The sequence below is a fragment of the Rhyacophila brunnea genome, unplaced genomic scaffold (assembly GCF_057557595.1).
Source record: "Rhyacophila brunnea isolate RB1 unplaced genomic scaffold, BYU_Rbru_1.0 scaffold_2, whole genome shotgun sequence".
Lineage (NCBI taxonomy): Eukaryota > Metazoa > Arthropoda > Insecta > Trichoptera > Rhyacophilidae > Rhyacophila > Rhyacophila brunnea.
Window position 1 is genome coordinate 55,843,671 of NW_028232859.1, and position 21,814 is coordinate 55,865,484.

General features: G+C 37.5%; 1 protein-coding gene across 3 annotated transcripts in view; it reads right to left on the reverse strand.

The window, feature by feature from the left end:
- The window catches only part of LOC147072556 (uncharacterized), a 135,355-nt gene extending 130,486 nt beyond the window's left edge, over window positions 1-4,869 (reverse strand). Inside the window, exon 1 of one of the 3 annotated variants that reach the window (XM_085946957.1) lies at window positions 4,329-4,869. The gene's annotated coding sequence lies outside the window, so the exon portion shown is untranslated. Of the gene's footprint in view, window positions 1-4,201 lie in introns of all 3 variants that reach the window. The other 2 variants (XM_085946956.1, XM_085946955.1) reach the window with 2 other exon arrangements.
- Window positions 4,870-21,814: the final 16,945 nt, after the last annotated feature.

The window sequence follows — 21,814 nt, forward strand, 5'->3', positions numbered from 1 at the left end:
TACAAATATTTTGCCGTCTGTTTATTATTTGTTTAATTAACAATCATTTATAAAACAACAAAAGAAATGGAAAATTATGCAAGTCAATAATTTATTAGTCTCATGCAAAATTTTGAACGGGATAAATCATGTTTCACAATATTTTTCATTTGTGCAATACATATATTTATACACTCAGAATACTTTCAGACTGAGCCCATATACAAAAAAAATACTGTTATAGATATATTCTAAACTGATATTTTTAAATGTTGGTACAACCATCAATATGGTCTCATTTTAGTGTAGATCTTAATATTTCGAATGTCAAACATTGCTATAGTCTGAAAATAAAGAATGTGTTTTTTCAGAGGTGTAACGGCTTTGTGGGTTAATTTTAATAAGTGACATTTTAGTGCCAATACATAGACTGGGTACATTATTGTATCAATAGATTGTAGACTAAAGTTGCAGTTTATCCATCACAATGGTTACTGGAATATTTTCCCGATTTTCTCAAATTATTAAAACAAATGTTTATATTAAACGGAAGGAAGTTTGACAACTGTAAGGGAACGATATGACCGGTTGGTTATGATAATGAGATTGGCTCTGGAAGCCGGGCTCAATGATTGCTGGAAAAATATTGCTTGTAAGGACACGGCATACAATAGTGGGATGTCACATTTTTAAACAAGTGAAATAATATCATGTTTTTATTATATTAGTTAATATGCCACTGCATGATTCTTTTACGCTGTTTACGGGTACCCACCTATTTTATTTCTGTACAGTTTTTGTGTTTGTTATTCAGGAACATTGCCCCTCTTTTGCCACGCACGGTTCGATTTTGAATTTGCATATTATTTCATACTTTCTGGCATTTTGCCAATGATTTCTTTGATGTTGTACATAATTATTTTATGTGTTTTAATATTATATTAAAATATTTTATATTAATAATATGTGTCGGATTCACCATTTTATGTATCTCGACATGCATGTAAAACCCTTTTGTTTTGAATTTCTCTTGTTTAACTGCATTTGTTTTATTGAAGCGTGCCTGTCCTTAATCACGCACTTATTCTGGCATAGAGTTAATTTGTGGCAATGTGTAGTTTAATTGATTTGGAGTGATGTAAGTGCCTAGGCCCTAGATAATTGAATGATATGTATATTATATTTTTTCAGAAGTTGACTTTTTTAAAAGAGTAAAATATATTTTTGATAAATAACTTAACTAATCTTTTTATTCAACCCTTTTCCTCCCTCGACTGATTTTACACATCTAGACTCGTATCGTCTGCAACGTATCGAATACGTTGATGTGACATCGTTATTCACAAAACACATGTGTTATCTTATGGACCTTCCCACACTGCTGGAACAAAACATTCTAGTTAAAAAACATCTGGAGGCACATGCAGCGCAGGAGTTATATTCCCGAATTGTCGTGCTTCTTCATTCATTTTGGCTTGCCGAGTAACGTCACTGTCATCGCACGGAAAGTTCCATGTTTCACTCAGTTTTGATTTATGACTAGCATCCCAGTCGAGACAATTTTCAATGTGCGACTGGGCTTACCTTTAGGTTCATCGCACATTACGACGGGTCAATGCAACCACACATCGCAGGAAGTAGCAGTCTGGGGTGTAAATTTCAGGGACAGATCAGATATGGGGATACGATGGAGGAGTCACACGGCCCATCAATCTGCGGCACCATCCAGTGAGTCTTTTTGAAATGTACACCTAGACTGCTACCTACTTCCTGTGTTTGGTGTTTGCGTCTAGCCATCGTAATGTGCGACGAGCCATTACCTACAAGAATTTCAAGATACTGTAGATGCTCATCTGTCGTGCGATATTAGAGAAAACTAGGATTTCGAATGGAATTTGGAAAATAGTTATACATACTACTACTTTAAAAGGGAGCAGACACGGCATTGTAGTCGACGTGCGTAGACGTTCGTCAACGCAGGGTCTTATTTGATTCTATCAGCAGCCGATTAGAATCACTAATTACATTTATTGGAATAAAATATGACCCTACGTTGACGCATGTCAACTGCAATGTCATATATCTACAGCAGGGGTGGCCAACCTGTTGCATACCATGTGCCAATTTTCTTCACAGATGAGGTCAGATGCGCCATACAACTCGAGCACCTTTTCTACCTTCTTACGTTCACGGTTGGGGTTGGAAAATAGGTATCGTATCTGCTTCGCTTAGGGGAGGAAAAGGAATAACTCAATCACGCAATTAAATTAATTGATTTATGCCATTCAAAAAACACATGTTTATTGGAACACCAATCTACAATATTCAGAAATGACCTCTTGGACGAGAGGGTGATCGGCCGGAGAGTCTCGTTTGGTGAAGATAACTCTGGACCACAGTTGTTAGGTGTGATGAGAGAGAGAGATAGCTTTGAGCGGGATGGAGCACTGAGAGCTTACGAGCGTTTGGATTTCGCTAGTCTTTCAATGTTTGGTGTTAAATTTGTTACTGAGAGCAGCAGAGAATCCTTCAAATTTGAATCAGTTGTTTGCGACCTTGTTTTGCTTTTAATCAATTTCATGGAGGAAAATGCTTGTTCACATCTGTATGTCTAACCAAAGCGACATATATAACTTTTTGCAAATTTTCTTAGCTATGGGAAATGTTCACAGGGCAATGAACGCCATAAATTAATTATGTCAGAAGCATTTTGATCTGGAAAAATGTCATCAAATTTCATTTTCAATAATGAATTTGTTTTTAAATCAATCAGTTCCATTTGCATGTTACTAGGCATCTGCATTAAATTTTGTTTACTATGTGAAAATGGGTTTTTAAATGCGAGCATGCAGTTTTCTTCTTAAGCAAAATCATATATTTAACAACAAAATCATATTGATATAAATATATATCAATATATTTGGTCAAATTGCTATTATCCGCAGCACATTCATTCTGCTCTTTCAAGTGTGGAAATTGACTCAAATCCTCATTTTCTAACTGAGAGATGAACAGTTTCAATTTCATTTTGTTCCTACAATTGTAAACTGTCAAAAAATGGGACGAACTGATGAGTAAGAAGGCTGTATGACCGAGAGCACTCAGGTGTTGAAAATATGAAGATGGATTCAGTTATGGAGCCTACTTCAAAAGAATAAGTAGGCGCCAAGATGCAATGCGCCACTTGTAACTTGAACTTGAAACCTGTGTTATGCAGAAATACTGGCTTTCCTACTAGTCAAATTTGGAATGAAAATCACAATTTTATTACCAAAACACAAAATAGCTGTTATACAATATAAGGTTGTGTAAATTGAACGTAGTTATGCTGAATGTAGTCAGTCCACAATAATGTCGAACTGAGATAATTGCACTTTAGCAACAACATGATATTAAAAATGTAAAATTGTAAATAGTATTTTATTTCAAGAATATTTTTTTGCGGATTGGCTATTTTCAGCAGAACGTAGAGAAAACCTTCTCGCATCTGATCTATATCATATCTCATTTTTTAAATTTTTTTGTGGACTGGCTACTTTCTGCATAACTAGAATTGATGTTGATTGGTTTTACAAATACGGGAGATTTTAGTTAGGAAGCAATTTTTCTTGTTCTCACCACAGCCTCTCTCTTGATGGTACTTCATTACTAATGGTAACCAAAATTATAGTAGGTACTTCACCTCCACAAATTATTATGAGGTTGCATTTTTATGAATGCATTAGTTTACTGGTTTTAATAATGGAGGATTTCATTGAACAGCGACGTAGTGCTAACAGCGACGCGTTTGTTTGACGCAAATGACGCAACCGATTCGTCAAAATATTAAAAGGAGGTCTCAGAAGAGCCAAAACCAACCTCAAAATTATTGAATTATATTGAAAATTTAAAAAAAGATGCGTATTTCTCACAAACTGAGTAGGTATACTACACAAAGTATAACGAAATTGCTAAATTAAATTTGTAGTTCGGTAAATTAATATATAAAACCAGTGACGTCACGTGGGAGTAGGCAGATTATGCGTTGTTTATAGACAGAAAATTAAGGCAGGTATGAATAATATTACACACACCTTTGATGGTAGAATCTGTGGTTATGAGATTTTTTCGCCTGCGGCGCTAACGTCACGTACTATAATAATAATGGTAATTTATATATTTTAAAAGATTTTAACTAAATGAATAGGTAGGGGAGAGCAGGTAGGATTCGTACACTTTTTACTCTAAGCCGTATAAAAACAAAACTGTAAGATATTTTTAAATAACTTTAATGCTGTTATATATCCAATATATTTGGCTTTAATAATAGTGAAGTATAGTTTAGATACAAATCAGCATGGCGAAGATACGGTAACTTTTCTGAAAAATGGAAAACGTACGAAACTACCCCACACGTGGGGTAGCTTCGTACATAGTGTGGGGCACATTCGTACATAATGGGGAACCTTCGTACAGTCAAAGAAAATGCTATTTATTCAATGTAATATAATCATGTATTGAGATCAAAGCTAACACAGAATCAGCCTTTATGTAATAATAATTAACAGTTATTGTTTTTAAAGTGCTTATAACTACTTAGTCATAAAAACATAACACTTTTATTTATTTTTTTGTTAATAAAGGAACGAATAAAACAACATTATAAAATTAACCATTAGAGTAATTAATAGGTCTTAATCGTATTTAATAGTTGTACTATCCAACATTATATATAGATAGGTCTTTTTCGAAGCTAAATATTATCCGGGCTGTTCTTGCTGTAAAAGCAGATTTTGATAGCGGGAAAACACATACCACATCTGATAGGTAAACTGTTCCTTCATCTTTGGTAGTGGGAAAGACAAATTTCCAGGTATGAGGCTTCTTCCTCAAAAATAAAACTTTGTATTCAACGGGACTATATTTTTTAAGCACCTGCCCAAGATAATTTAAACGGTCTTTGTTTTCTTGAACTCTACTATCACAAAGCGTTCTTCTTTGATGTTCCCTGACGTAACTGGAGTCATATTAGCCTCATCCTCACAATCAGTTTCATCCTGACTATCAGTCTTTACAGTTTTATTTTGCCTCTTTGGTTTAGTTGTCCCTGAAGTTTTCTTCTGTCTCTTTGTTTTGGTTCTTGTATCTGACAGTAAATATAATGCTCGCTTCATCTCCTTAGCCCATTGCTTCCTCTCTTGCTCTTGCTTCTTCAACTGTTTTGCTTTTTCTATTTCTTCTAGTCCATTTTTTTCAGGGGTATCTGTATATACTCTGGTAGTTTTCCTTTTTTCGACTTTTTTAACGCATTTCTGTCCACTCTGGGATAGGGCCGGATAATTTCTGGAGTTATTAATCCTACAGTTGATGAAGATGCAGGTGCAGTTGTAGGTGATAGCAAGGAGGGTGATACTGGCGCTGAGCTCCATGGAAGATCTTGTTGAGTAATCTCTGTTTCTGCAGGTAGAGTTTCTGGCACATTGGCATCTTGGCCCGCTGTAGAAGTTGATTGTCCACCTTACGTGGATTCTAACGGCTGCATCTTGCATCATTGCATCTTCGTCAACGTCTCCTGTTCCGGTCCCCTTTTTCACATATATTCGCGACATGGTTCTGTAACAATAATATTTTTGGTGAACAATCTTTCTACTGCCACGCAGTTAGGAATGGGGAGCATTCGTACAGTATGAATCTACCCCACTCATAACTGCACGAAGGTACCCCAAACCGAAAAATCAACAAATTAATTGAAAATAAAAATAACCGCTATAGTTAGCCTAAAATGACTATTTACATATTAAACAAAGTTATCACTTCATAAACTATACTAAGTCACGTTATAACATTCGTGCAAAACTTATAACAGTTAAGCGTGTTCAAAAGTGAATACAAAAAATACTTACGTAGAGCAAAAACACCTATCGGCGTGCTCCGTCGAAGCTGTTGGCCGCACTGATGCCCTGCCCCGCGGTTACACTATGCGTATGAGCGGAAGTCTTACACACAAACGTGAGCACGCCAATGAATTGGATAGTGAAGATATCGCCACTGTACGAATGCTCCCTGTGTACGAATCCTACCTGCTCTCCCCTACTTATTCATTTTTGTAATTTACCTATTTCCATTCTATTCGTGTTTTAATATAAATTCACGAAAACTATTTTCCAAATACTAAATCGGTTGGTGGGTATACCACTGTTGTGTGTTGTATGCACTTATATGAATTGTGATTTGTATGAAAGGAGATTTTCAATTGAACCATGTTTGTATAATTATAATTTATAAAAAAATAAAACAACAAATTTTTTGAATAGGGTACATGGATTTATTTGTAAAATTAAAATTGGATTATTATTTTTTTATCGTAGGGGGCCTCAAAATCGACTTGTGCGTCGGGCCTCTACGCTGAAACGTACTGCATTTTATTAAAATTGGTCAAAAGGGCGTCAACGCCCGTCGAGAGCATGTCTAGAGCCTCTTTGCAGGTCGTCCAACAAAAGACATTGAAGTTAAAGTCCCTCCACCAAACCCGCCCCGTACCACCCTCGGTCTTAATCGAGAGTATCACGGGACCCATCAATTGGTGATGTGAAGCATCTAAGAATTGGCCTGGGAGTGTCCTGGGAGAAGATGCCCAAGACTTAGATTGCTACGCTCAAAGTGAGCTCTGACTGAGTTTACTGAGTTTACTCTAATGCAAAGTGCCAGGGAGAGAAAAAGCACATGGAAATTACTAAAAAGAAAAAGAAGCTACTTGTTTATTAAATTAAAGAACGAAGCTAATCATACAGGCAGCAAAATTTATGTGAAGAGATCTTCACGCCCGTAGTAAGACGCCGCAAATTTTTTGAAAGCAAGATAGTTGGCCTTAGTAGCAACCAGGTCGGACGGGCCGATGGGTCCAACAGCTGGTTGGACCGACCTGAGCATTTCCTCCCGTTCGGAGCACATACTCAGACACTCCCATAGGATGTGGTTGGCATCCTGTATTTCCCCTCCGCATGGACATGTCGGACGGTTTGCAAGCCAAGCCACATCTGGCGGATTGTTGGCATTATTTTTTCCTATAAACTGACAATGCAATTCACATGTGACAAACCAAACCGACCTAGCCGCAGCGCCGTATGTCTTAGCCCTCATGGGTCGACGGCAGCGACGTCCCTAGACAAAATGCCGCCCCTAGGCAGCGCCAAAATGCCATCCTATTTTTTATACATTTTTTTATCATCTTTCCATGACATATATACCACTAAATCTAATTTAAATGCCATCTCTACTTCAATAAACAATATTGCGGGTCCACGGTTTTCAGATACATTTAATTAATATTATACACATGACAACTTTCAAAACTCGCGAGTGACTGGCAAAAATATTTGGATAAATTAATTAGCTAACTATGTACCTACCTATAATTCAAATATGATTCTCAAATCTGCACGTCAAGGATGTGACGTCCAAGGACAACGGAAATAAACTAGACATCGCAAACCCGAGAAAAAAAAATACAATCCTGTTAAACATTCTATGATAATTAATAGGTACATTTTGTTTCCAACCAGTGAGTTGAATTTTTTAATGGAGAGATATTTTTGTGATTACTAAGTTTAGGTACCTACCTATTTCTATATATTATACTTAATGATTCTTCTCGATTTGCCGCCCTTCGAGTAACTGCCGCCCCCAAGCGACGCTCAATCTGCCTACCCCCAGGGGACGTCACTGGTCGACGGCGTCCGGCTCCTCAAGATTGGAGAAAGGGGACATCTGGAGCATCCGGTTGGCTAGTGAACGGCTTCACTTCTAGCCGGACCTTAACAGGAGGTCGTGCTTCATATGCTGGACAACCTAATCTTTAATTCAAATTAAAGAAGCAACATTTCTTATTCACCATTTTTTGTTAATTTTCTCTTTATGACAAGAGCGCGGTTCAATCGACCATGATCCATGGATTTGAGGCTAACTGATCGCCACAATACTGATAATGTGCCACAATAATAGCCAAAATAAATAGGTAATTGAAATTATAGGGATGATAGAATTGTAAACAAGTGTAAACATTGTTATAACCACAAAATAATATGCAATTCTTAAGAACGTACTTCAGTGAAACGGCAAATAATTTTCAACAGTAGGTGCGGCGAAATTTCTCACTAGTTGCCACTCGCCAGTCGGAGACCGACCATTGAGGTGTCCGCACGTCGATTTGTTTTGTCATGGCGTCGGATGAAAATATTCTTAAATCGTGTAAAGATGACTAAAAAACTTTACGTATGTACCTACTTAAAAAAAAACATGTCAATGAATATACTATTATTATTAGTAATATAACAATAAACATAACATTAAATGGACGCATGTTGGATTTTTATGACAAATTATATTTCGTTCGGCACGCGTCATTTGCACAATCCGCGCATCGCATAGCCACGATCTTTTTAGACCACGCCTCAACTGAAGTATAGCCTTAAATTAAATACCTCTGAGATAAGCTAATCATAATGGTTGTCGCATTTGCGATTGTGTTCACACACGAAGACTAAAACCCGTTTTTCCAATCAATATGGTTTTTTCTGGATCCAGGGCACGCGTGTCTGCAATGTTCTCCTCCAAGGTTAAGCCGAATGGCCGAAGAGCTAATAATTTATTACTATCGAAGGTCACACTCTATAGTCAATACATTGCATTTCAAGCGGATACGGTGGTCAACATAGAACTATGATTAATTATCATCGGCTTATGTAGGATATAACCTTACGTATCATGTATTCTCAATATTAAACATGTAAGTAGAATATGTCAAAGACGTTAACGTGCATCCTTATTGCAATAATTCACTGTAGCTTATTTGTTATATTTTCTATTTTTCTTTTATAACCATTTTGTATCATTTTTGTGAGTATGGTGCCCCTTTATTATTTGCTGCATCCGTCAGTAAGATAATGCCAAGTAGAAATTATACCCCACTGCCAGGTACGAAAAAAATACAAACTATTTAACTGATTCCTCTAAGATTGCGTTAAGACGTATATCCATGTCGTACAACATGCAAGACAATGAGCGATAAAACACGTATATTATTACAATTATTATTCAAATAAATATCCGCAGTTCTTCATAGGTAAATAATATTTAAACATTTAGGTGTGAATAAACGTAGTTTATACTTCTAACAAATACAATACGAATGAATACTAATGACCATTGCATAAGAAATCGAGGCCATTTCAAAAGCTCACTGGCAAAACATAATCGAGTGATGAATTTAAATTGTGGATTTTTTAAAATAAGTAATGAATTATTTATCTAGGTATTTTATGAAAAACAAACATAATGATATTGGATAGGTATAACTCGTTTTGGTTAAAAAAATGATTGTAGAATGTTTATGATATACCTATGATATATTATATCAATACATATTGGGTATTTACGCATAAATATACGTTTATATAAGATAAGATTATGTTTTCTTATGAATACCGCTATAACGCAGTAAAGAATACTCGCCACTGAGAGATTATTTATCATTTACTTTGAAAAAATATTTTCAGACAGTATTTAAGACATTGGTACGGCCGCGTTACAAACTCACGAGTTGAGCGATACGAGCGGACACGTCAGTACTCAGTGATTGAAATAGTCACAGAGAGACGGTTTACAGGTTTACATGATTTGTCTCAAAGATTCCGTCGCTGACCCTCCCTCACCCTCCAGCTGTACCACAGAAGCGATCTACGCGCTGCAAGTTTCAGATAGCGGGATACGCGAGACGTGGCGATGGACCGAGGGAAGTCGAGCAACCTTTTGCGAATATGCGAAAATATTTTTTTACATATTATCTATTTATTTTCTTATTACTACATAATATACGCTAAAGACGCGTCCAGCGCGTAACGATTAGGTGGCCATCCGATATCATTAGCATGCTATTTAAATGTGGTAATTAAAAAGTAATTATCTAGTCAGCAGTCAATGTGTACAAGTGAAGATCGTTTGATCTAATTTTATGTGAGGTATCAGGACAAGAGGCGAATCAGTGTAGTAAAAAGTGCAAAGTTATAAAACATATACTCTACAAATAATATAATATTTCAATTACGTGCCATGTGCAACTAACGAAAGATAACCGAGAATTCATTTTGTGTTAAAATAGACGGACACCATCTAATGGACAATAAAATTAAAACTGACACACAAATTCGATATAAACAATTTGTTATTCGATCATTGGGCAAATGAATAGTTTGGAGATTATTTTCCATAAATAATAGGTGCCTACATATTGTAATAGTAGCATGATATGAAAATTATGTAAATGTGGCAATTAAAATAAATGAATAATCTCGTTGAAGTTCTACGTCTTCGTAGCATTCGTAGGAAACTTGTAGCTTGCGAATAAGTAATAATTGACCACTTGCATGGAAGGCTTTTAAGTTCATTGCATGAGTGAGCTTTTTGCTTTGCAGAAGTTTCATATGATTTGTGGCTGCTACGTGAAAGGTACGTAAAATTATGTTGGTAATATCGGGAATACTTTGGACTGTACTTAAATTTAAATAATATACATGTCGTATTAAAAATTTAAGAAGGTAGGTACACAGGTTTGGTACACTCTGTCGCTCGGAGATTCATCTTATTGTAATGTATTGTTTTTTTCTGAGTGGGAATGTCTACACATATTTTAAACTATTATATCTACACTATAGATACATACAATAGGATAAAGGTTCACATACATTATGATCACGTTCATCACGATCATGTGCTGTCACAGGCTGCCGCTATGGGACAAAAGTATGAAAAGTCGTTTTTCTTATTAAAAGTCAATGTTATGTTATGCAATTCAATCATACATAACTTTGGATATTTTATGGATAGAATAATATTTTTTTAACAGAGCGTTGAAGCGGAGCTCGGAGCAGGAACACGGAGCAGGAGCACGGAGCAGTGGAGCAATGGGTTTTTAGCTGGAGCAGGAGCGGAGACGGAGCACCGAAAATTTGTAGTGCTCCATTGCTCCGGATGTTTTTTTACTATTAAATCCAATAAAAATATTATATTTGACACTTTTGCAAAATGTAATTATTTGAAATACGGCAAAACTGCTGAGTGATAAATAACCTCACTTTTTAATAATGAAAATGACACTATTATTTTTTATTATTTCTAACATTTGTATACATATAATGTTTTCACGTAAGTTTCATGTAAGTTTTCACTTGGAGCAGAGCAGACCCTGGAGCGGAGCTGGAGCAAGTATTAGGTCTCGGAGCGGAGCAACTCAAAAAGGGGTCCGCTCCATCCCTCTGTTTTTTATCTATTATAGTTTGGTTTAGGCAGGTCTTAATGAATTTAAAAAAATGTACCAACAATATTTGTAAGGTGGCCGCGCGGCTTAAGCATTGGACTGTCACGCCGTGGGTCCCAGGTTCGAATCCTGGGTCTGGCAAGTACACACTGTTTTTCAATTTGTGTGTGAGTCAGGGTATGGACCTAATAGGTTGAGCAAATGGCTGACATCCATTTCTCGTAAAAAAACAAAATGTATTAATACAAACCTCTACTCTGTGGAGGCCCATATGATCGTATCAGGATCAGACATGGTCGGAAAAAAATATGTGTAATATTATGTATTCTTAATCCAAATTAATGGAAAAGTGTGCACTATTTTGTCGTTTCGCCCAAAGTATACCAAAATTCTTAGGGTTTGGTTAGGCAGGGTTTAATTGATTTTTAAAAACTAACCGACACCATCCGTAAATTGTAGCCTTTCAATGATAACAAATACGTATGACTAACAAAGTGTAATGTGCACTATTTATGGCGGATCTAAAGCAACAGCCTACCTCAACCCTTCGATACTGCAGTGAGTATAACACCTACATTGAATAATTTTATACCATTTCTGGTATCGAATATTGGTGATGATTTTTGCTGTCCATCGCTACTCTAGTCAGGGATGAAGTGCTAAGGTCAAAGCAGTCTGAAATTCTTGAGCGAGGACGTTCTTTTTTCTGGGAGGAAATCTTGCCGTTGAATCATAAGATGTTGAAATTTACATCACTCATGAAGTCTTATAAGTGGCTTTATTGTTGTTTGTATCGTTAATGATTAATTTGGCTCAATGCATATTCATTTATTAATAACTCACGTCTCGTTTGAGATTTATTTTCCATGGCCACACTTAAACAAAAAAACGTTTTAAATAAGTCTGTTAATTGTTGTCTAAGATAAGTTTTTTTATCCTAATAAATAGGCATTATTATTAATGTGAATAATTATTACGTGATATAAAAGTACAGTCCAAACTCTTTGTCCATGTCATTATTTTTTTGCCATCGAGGTAATAATAATACACAGTAATCTAAAATAGTCACTGATTTGACCAGGGTAGAGATATTGGAATGTTGCTCCAGCCATTCCCATTCGGATAGCGAGCTCTTTCTGCAAAATGACATCTACCGTGATGTGTACCCCCAGGTACTCGAAGCTGTCGCCGCTCTCGATGTTTTGTCCGTCGCTAATCAGAGGGAAATCTGGATCAGGACAGGTGCTATTACACAAGACGTTGGTTTTCTTCGCGTTGATTTTCAAATCAACGCGAGAGTTGTTATGCAACCTGTCGATTGTCTCTTGAATGTCCTCTATTGAGTTGTCGAATAGGTCAGCGTCATCGGCGTATTCCAGGTCGCATAGCTTTGCCGTGGGGGTAACAGGTATGCCTCGGACGGGTGGTATTGACTTCCGTAGTATGAAGTCAAAGAGAATGATGAAGAGAAACGGTGCAAGGACACAACCCTGTCTGACTCCGGTCGTGACCCCGAACCATTCCGTGACAGTGTCTCCAATTCTGACACAGCATTCGCTATTCTCGTGCAGGCTTTTGATTATGGCAATGATCTTGGGAGGGATCCCGTATGCTCCCAGTATCATCCAGAGGGAGGGGCGGTGCGGACTGTCGAAAGCCTTCTCATAATCCACAAAGCAGCAAGCCATCGGAGACTGTTCAGCTTATGGCTCTGCTGGAGAAGATATCGAAGGTTTTGGATTTGGTCTGCACACGCTCGTCCAGGTAGAAACCCGACTTGGTTTTTCCTATGGACGTGCATTATTGGGTCCCTTATTCTCATCAAGAGGATGTTTGTCAAAATCTTTCCCGGAACACCGAGTAGCGTAATGCCTCGGTAATTGTCGCAGCTTAGAGGATCACCTTTTTTATGAAGTGTGATGATTTCACCGTTCACCCAGTCCCTTGGACAGCGCTCTTCTTTCCACACCTTTGTCATCAGATGAAACATAGGGTGCAGAATTGCGCTCAGGCTGTACTTGAGGAATTCAGGATGAATCTCGCTTCCTCCGGTGCCTTTCCGTTCTTGAGCCTTTTCACAGTCGATTTTATCTCGGTGTGCGTGGGCGGGCAATCGGAAATGTCGGTCGCTCGGGGAATGTCCAAAAGTAAAGCTTCTGCAGATATGTCAAAGGGATCCAAAGAGGGTGGGCGGTTCAGCACTCCGCAGAAATGATTCTTCATTGACGCATTCTGCGTCAGACTCTATTGCTCCATTGGGACCACGAATGGCTCCGGGAGTCGGTGGTCGCCTGCCGCAGACTTCACGGGTGATTCGGAAGAGTTTCCTGGTGTCATTTCTGCTTGCTGTCTCCTCTGCCGCTTCAATTTTCCGGTTCATAAAATTGCGCTTGTCCAACCGCACGGATCGTTTGACTACCCTGTCTTGGGTCTGGTAGTCAGTCCGGCGGTCCTCGGTTCGGTCGGGGTCTGTCTCCTCGTCTCTCAGGGCTTTTAGCCTGGCTCGTTCACCAATTTCAACCCACGTTTCTTCAGACATCCACTTTGGCTGCTCACTCCTTCTGGTACCAAGGACGGTACGGGCCGGCAACACAATCGCACTCTTTATGAGGCTCCAGTCCGCCTTAAAGAGGTCGGATTCAGATTTGTGCCGCTCGTAGATACGATCTACACTATCTCGTACAGCAGTTTCGAAGTCGATCCGAATTCTGCGGCGTCGGAGCTTCTCAACATCAATTCGTTCGCGCTTTGGAGGCCTCGCCTGGCGACTGAGTTTTACTCGGATGTTTCCAATGAGTAACTCATGATCGCTATGGATATCGGCGCCTCTGTATGTACCCACGTCGAGAAGTTCCTTTTGGTGCTTCAAGCTGTACAAGAAGTGGTCAATCTGCGTCCTAGTGCGTCCATCAGGAGACGTCCACGTATATTTCTGAATGTCTTTGTGGGGAAAAACAACTCATGCAACTCAGGCAACATTCAACTCGATGCGGAATATCTGGGACTCACGATTGTACTCGGTTGAAACCAAATGCCGCCTATTCGACGCTTGCATTCTGACGGTGCTGCTTTACGGTAGCGAATCATGGCACCTTACGAAGGCTCAGAGCAACCGTACACTGAGCTTCGAAAACAGATGTTAGCGACGAATACTGCGTGTGCGGTCGTATGACTTTAGGAGCAACGAGGAGATAAGAGAACGCACTAAGCAGCCTCTCATCACGCTGAAAGTGAAGAGGCGACGTTGGAACTGGCTCGGCCACGTGCTGCGGATGCCAGAAGAGAACTTCAACCTGGCTTGCCTGTTCTTCAAGCCGACCGGATTCCGGCGTCCTGGAAGGCCGCTAAATACAATCTACAGAGTGTATACGGCGAAGCTACGGGAACCGTTGACCTGGAACGAAGCAAGAAGACTGGCGAGCGACAGGGATTCTTGGAGGCGCCGCGTGGCGTCCATATGCTCCAGTTAAGGGGCGGATATGGCCAAAGAAGAAGAGATATTAGAAAACAAATCATGCTGCTCAGACGACGATACTTCCCAACCCTTTTTCAGTTCAAAGAATGGAGGAACCCTTTATCAATTTTCTAAAATCCCGAAAAAGCTCTACTTGGTTGGTACGACGGGTGTAAACAAAATGACAAACATTTTACTCGACGCCTAGCTTACTGCTTATAAATAATTAATATAATGTGTTACGGTATAAATTTTTTTAATAATATTGGGTTACTATAATGGTTTTTTATGAAGTTTTTCGATAAATCCATCATGCGAATCCAAACTAAACTTTCAAAATGCTTCATTATTTTTATTTAGGTCACGTGAAAACCTTCTACTTATTTTCACAAGCTTTTTAAAACTCCCGACAAACTCTGGTAAGGAATAACTGTTATATTATTTCAAATTACAAACTAGTTAGAAAATTAGAAGAATTACAACATATTTTTATTATATTTATCCTGTAGTAATCTGTAGTTTCTTTGATATAATAGTCATTATGTCATGTTTTGACTAAACTTGTATGTTGATTCTACTATGTGTATAGAGAATGTCGTTCCTCCTATGTGCCTGTAATGCTTTTATCAAAAATTAGCTAACAAAACTTCTTATGCCATGAACATATTATTTTAAGTCGGGGCAATTTCTCATAAGTCAATTTATACGCCTAATATTATTATAACTAACTTTAAATACTACACAATGCCATAGTATTAAGAATTTAATCATACTTAACAAACACAATATAAATAAATAGGTAATACATTTAAGGTACAGCATTTCGAAAACTTCGGTAGGTTACATTTATATTTCAAGACGTGCGATTAATCAGCTTTAACAAACTGAATCAGTGTTGCCATCTTTTCAAAGTGGAATTATAGTATAGAGCCTCCAAAATTATAGTATTTGGAGAAAAAATATAGTACTCGTTGTCATCTGTTGAAAATGAATAGGTTTTTTGTTTCTCAGGAAAAAATAACGGAGAATTTGAGAAACTCCGAGACCCCTTTTTATTTTGGTACCTATCTCTTCCGACCAAAAATGTTTACCTACCGAAGAATTCAAGAAATTTCAAGTCAAGGGATTTTTTTACGTTTTTCGAACAAATTTTTTCCAAGTTCTCCAAATCTTCTTGTATTGCGAAATTATAGTACTTTGAACCAATTTATCAAACGAAAATATCGAAATTTTACTAGGTAGATACTTTTTACACATTTTTTCCGATATTCAAAATTATAGTATTTTGGGTGTACTATACTTGTTTTATATCGTACATAGTACGCGGACCAAAATTATAGTACAAATACTATAATTGAGGAGCAAACATTCAAAACGTGATTTGTCACACAGATGTTGAGCTGAGATAATCAAGAAAAACATATTGTACTCAAAATGGTTTTTTTTATTATAAAACTGTTTAAGGAAAGAATTTTAAACCTGGTATTTTGTATAATGCAAAATTCGCGGAAGTGGTTCATTTTTTGATTTGAAATTTGGACAAAACACGATTTGCATGAAACTTGTGGGCAAAACACTATTTGAATGAAAATCAAGGCATTATATTTTGTTATAGGATAAAAGGTTCTTTGAACACTGATTCTGGTTTCCTTTCATAGATTTAAATATGGACTATCAGAGTTGACAATAAACGGCATTTTTCAAAATGTGTGACAAATCACTTTTTGAATGTTTGCTCCTCAATTATAGTACGGTTGGCAACACTGAACTGAATTAAGAATTTTTACACCGGAACCATAGAGTTTATTTTTAACAAACTACGAATACCTTTTTTATTAACCATGTCATTTTAAATATTAGTTATAATAGACGAAATCAGCGTTATTCTTTTTTTCTATATTTCTTTGGCACTACGCAATGTTTTTAAGAATCCTTGTCGCTTACCAGTCTTCTTGCGTATTCTGCAATATACCAGCATTATGTAGCTCAGTCGCCGTGAATGTTGGACGTCATAATCCAAATGGATTCAAACAGATAGATCGACCATTATTGTCTATGGTGAGACACTCTTGAGGCATGCATAGTACGAGGGTGGGTCAATAATTCCTTAGAAAAAAGCATTAAAACAGTTTTTTTTTTGTTTTTTTTTTTTTTTCTCAACATAATCTCCTTGGAGCTCAATACACTTGGTTAGACGTTTCTCAATTTTTTTTAAACCGTCAGAAAAATAAGTTTTCGGAAGGTCCTCAAAATAAGCATTTGTCCGATCGATGACTTCTTCATTTGAAAAAAAACGTTGTCCACTTAGCCATTTTGTCAGTTCACTTAGACAGTTTGGGAAAAGGAAAAAGTCACTGGGGGCTAAATCTGGCGAATACGGTGGGTGGTCGACCAATTCGAACTTCAATTCTTCAATTTTAGCCATTGATCGTAAACATGTGTGAGCACGGGCATTGTCCTGATGAAAGAGGATTTTTTTCCTGTTTAAATGAGGCCGTTTTTCTTCAATCTTGTTTTTTAGCTGGTCCAATAAAGATGCATAATAATCCCCTGTTATTGTTTTTCCTTTTTCCAAATAGTCAACGAAAATAATTCCACGTGCATCCCAAAATACAGTAGCCATAACCTTACCAGCTGATTTTACGGTTTTTGCCTTCTTTGGACATGGTTCGCCTTTCGCAATCCACTGCTTTGACTGTTCTTTCGTCTCGAGAGTATAGTGGTGTATCCATGTTTCACCTACAGTCACAAATCGACGAAAAAATTCATCCGGATTGCGTTGCATGAGCGACAACAGGGCTTTAGAGGCCACCACCCTATTGCGTTTATTGTCGACTGTGAGCAAACGCGGCACCCATCTTGCAGAATTTTTTTTCATGCCCAATTTGTCATGTAAAATAGAAATGACGCTACCTTTTGAGATCCCTGTAACCTCAATTATCTCACTCAACTTTAATCTTCGGTCACTTAACACCATATCGTGGATTTTATTGATCATTTCTGGTGTAGTCACCTCTACAGGACGTCCTGAGTGTGGTTCATCCTTTGTTGATGTACGACCACGTTTAAATTCATTTAACCAGTTATAAATAGTTGCAAGTGAAGGAGCAGATGTGCCTTGAACTAAATCCAACTCATTTTTTATTTCCTTTGCTGTTAACCCTTTTATATTAAAATGTTTAATAACAGCTCTAAACTCAATTTTCTCCATTTTTTGTAAACAAGCAATTTTTTTTTTAAATGTACGAGAAACACACAACAACCCGACCAATCTGATTGAAACTTCGCAGCATACTGAATCGGTAGTGCCGCTGCATGAAAACAAACCGCTTACAGTACTAGTCGCGCCACCTGTCGGCTTTTCTAAGGACTTATTGACCCACCCTCGTATGTGGCCGAGCCAAGACCAATGCGTCAATTACATTGAGCTACTTTACGAGCTGCTTGTTGGCGAATTTACAATCTGCCTGTAAAGTCGCCCAGTGTCATCATTGAACAAGCTAACAAGCAGATTCTAAACAATCTACCGAGAAAAGTTGAAAGCCGGTCAACTTTACATGCTACACGCCGGCGTGTGGGCCTACTGCGTCTGCGCAGTAGATCGCAGTAGCAACCTCCCGGTAAAAAAACGAATTACGTTCTATCAAAATAGTCGCTGGCTTGTGGCTTCACAGCGAATGGAAAGTTTTGTGTGTCATCATCACAATCGCCCGCTTTTAAATTCGCTAACAAACAGCTTGTAAAGTAGCTCAATGTCATTGACGCTTTAAGCCACAAGCCAGCGACTATTTTGACAGAACCTAGTTGCAGATCATAGACAATAGATAATATACGTAAAAAAAAAAGCATATATAATATACACAAGCTAGCGAGTTGAAATCATAATATTGTGTTGTTGTTTACTTTTATCGTTCTCTAGCGCTGTAAATGAACGTAAAATGCTCGCCGAATAATGTTTCCATTTTAAAACGTCAAAACGGTAAATGTCAAAATGAGTAGTTCGTTTTTTTATGGGGAGGTCGCTACCATCGCTCCACTGCGCAGACGCAGTAGGCCCACACGCCGGCGTGTAGCGTGTAAGGTTACCGGCTTTCAACTTTTATCGGTAGATTGTTTAGAATCTGCTTGTTAGCTTGTTCGATGATGACACTGGGCGACTTTATAGGCAGATTGTAAATTCGCCAACAAGCAGCTCGTAAAGTAGCTCAATGTCATCGACGCTTATAGTTGCATCATGCGACGAGAAGTTGCACGGTTTACTCTCCTTCATATTACTTGGTTTGAGTTAAATAGTAGAAAAAGTACAATAAGATCTATTATTACTAATGGAACAATATTGACCAATCAATCTGACATTGTAATAATGAACAAAATCTCATAAACAGCTGAACTTGTAGATGTAGCTTTTCCGCTGAGGATCAGAATCTTACGAGTAAGATTATTTATTTATTTATTTAAAAAAAGACACATTGCACACATAAGAAATTATTGATTCAAAACGTTCACAACACGACATTTAGAATAAAAAGGACAGATAAATCAACTTAGTAAAGAAAAAAACAAAACAAGAAATAATTTCATAGCAAAAGAAATAAAATAAAAAAACAACAATAATTCAAGAAAAATACAAATTAAACAATAAAATTAAAAACAAAATACATAATACATAATGCTTCGCTAAAAATGTCTACATCTGTAGGGAGTGCATTGACCAGCCGCACAGCCCTCACTATCAGTGCCTGGTAAGCCTGACATGAGGAAACAGCTTTCACCAAAAATAGGTCATTGCTGCGACCACATGTGTGATTGACAGGTGCATAAAATTCAAATTTTCCAGAATATCGGCATTGTAAACTATACCACGTGAGAGCAGGGTAAATGCTTTAAGAGCAGAAGTGACAGTGAAAGGCGAGCATGCTTTGAAGAAAGTTGGTCGGAAAATACTCGTTGAGAAATTGCCACTGTTAAAGTTTCACATAATACTGAAGAAACTGCTGGAGATTGCTTATCTTCTGGATACTCAAAAACCGGTCCTAATACATATTTGAAGAAAAAGCGCCCAAAATGTGAGAAAAAAGAAAATAACACGGTAATCATCATCAGCTGGGGTCAATCCACTGCTGGGTGAAGGCCTCCTCAAGCTTCTTCCAACTCTCACGGTCCTGTGTCGTTCGCTGCCACGTATTTCCGCCGAACTTTACCAGTTCGTCAATCCAGCGGCTTTTAGAGCGACCCTGTGGCCGTTTCGTGCCCCTTGGGTACCACTGGATGACGGCATTTGTCCAGCGGCCGTCCTTTCGGCGAGCAATGTGTCCCAGCCATCTCCATTTCAGCTGTTTGGCAACGTCTATTACATCGCGTACTCCTGTCTGCTTCCTAACCCATTCGTTTCTCTTACGGTCCTTTCGCGTGATGCCCAACATACACCTCTCAATGCCTCGCTGTGCGACTCTTAGCCTTTGGACATCTCTCGTATTGAGAGTCCACGTCTCGCAGCCATACGTGAGCACACATTGGTTGAACACCTTACGCTTAAGACATAATGGTAGGTCACCCTTGAAGATACTATTCAGACGTCCGAAAGCACTCCATCCCAACTTTGTTCTTCGAGCAATTTCATCGTGCATGCTTCCATCTATGGACACCTGCTGTCCGAGATAGGCGTAGCTGCTGACTTGCTCGAGTTGGGTGCCATTAATACAGATAATCGCAGGGTCCGAAAAACAGTTCCTCATCGCTTTTGTCTATGAGGCGTTTATCTTTAGGCCAGAACACGGTAATAATGGTTATTATTCATTTAAAAAAAATCAACAACAATACGGACAAGAAATTACACAGTTCAGATTGATAAAATAATCAGATTCAATTTCGACGATTTAATGTCAAAATGAAGACTTTCCGCAAAATTCAAGTCAATCAGCCGTGTGTATAACCCGGCTCGTTGAATTTGATATTAAACGTATTTTCCATAATAAATTTATTGAGAGTGGGATGTTTTACGGACCTCAGTGGGCGATCTCTCCCGCAAATATTTACTCGGTTGACAAACAACAGGTTGCAAAATACCCGCCATACACACCGTGCCCCTGTTTACACGTAATGTTTGAAAACAACTGTTTAAATAATAAACAGGCATCGCCGTAAATATTTTCAGCTGATCGTTTTATATTAAATAATAAAGATTGTATATAAGTATACTGCAAAGCTATATTGTATCCAAATATTAATGCATTAGTGTTAAAAATTACTTAAATTTCAATGGTAACAAACACATTGTTAATGTTTATACTATTATAACAAATAATGCTTACTTTCTTCGAAAACATTCGTCTTCAACACTCGGTCCACGAGATGTATAGTAATGTGGCACAATTAAATGAATAGCGAAAAATATGCAACCTTCATTTCCGTTTTGATACAGGAATTTGAGAACAAATTTTAAGATTTACGGAAAAATCTAGTTTTGTTTCCCTCTTTTCTTTTAATTGTATAATACAACTTTTACACGTGAGCTAATATAAGTTAGTATATTATAATATATGTCATGTAAGACCCAAGACAAATTTAATTCACTTAATGTAGCCCAGGGAAGCCAAAAGTGTTCAACCTTCTGATTGGACACATGCTCTATAACAGTGATGCACAAACCGCGGTCCAAAACATTAAGTACTTCATTACCAATATATAACTATTGATTTTTAAATAATAAAATTTATCTCTCGTTTGGTATAATACATCATTATTTTTCAACACTTTTACCCACTGCGGAAACCCACCGTGAAAAATTAGAAAATTGATAAATTGGGCCTTCTTTCAAATAAGTTGTGCACAATTGTTCTAAAATACATAAATTATTTAATTAGTGGCGAATTACTTTAAGGTTGGAGAAAAAAGTTAAAAATATATTTTGATATCAAAGAAAATCTACTTTTCATACGAATACAATTTGCATAGATTTATATTAAATAATTACAAGATAAAAAGAACTTTTTATATACAACGTTTTTAAATTTTCTGTTCAATTATTATGCTCAATATGCTGAAACTTGTACTTGATATGAAGTAAATAAAAAACAAACAAACAAACAAAT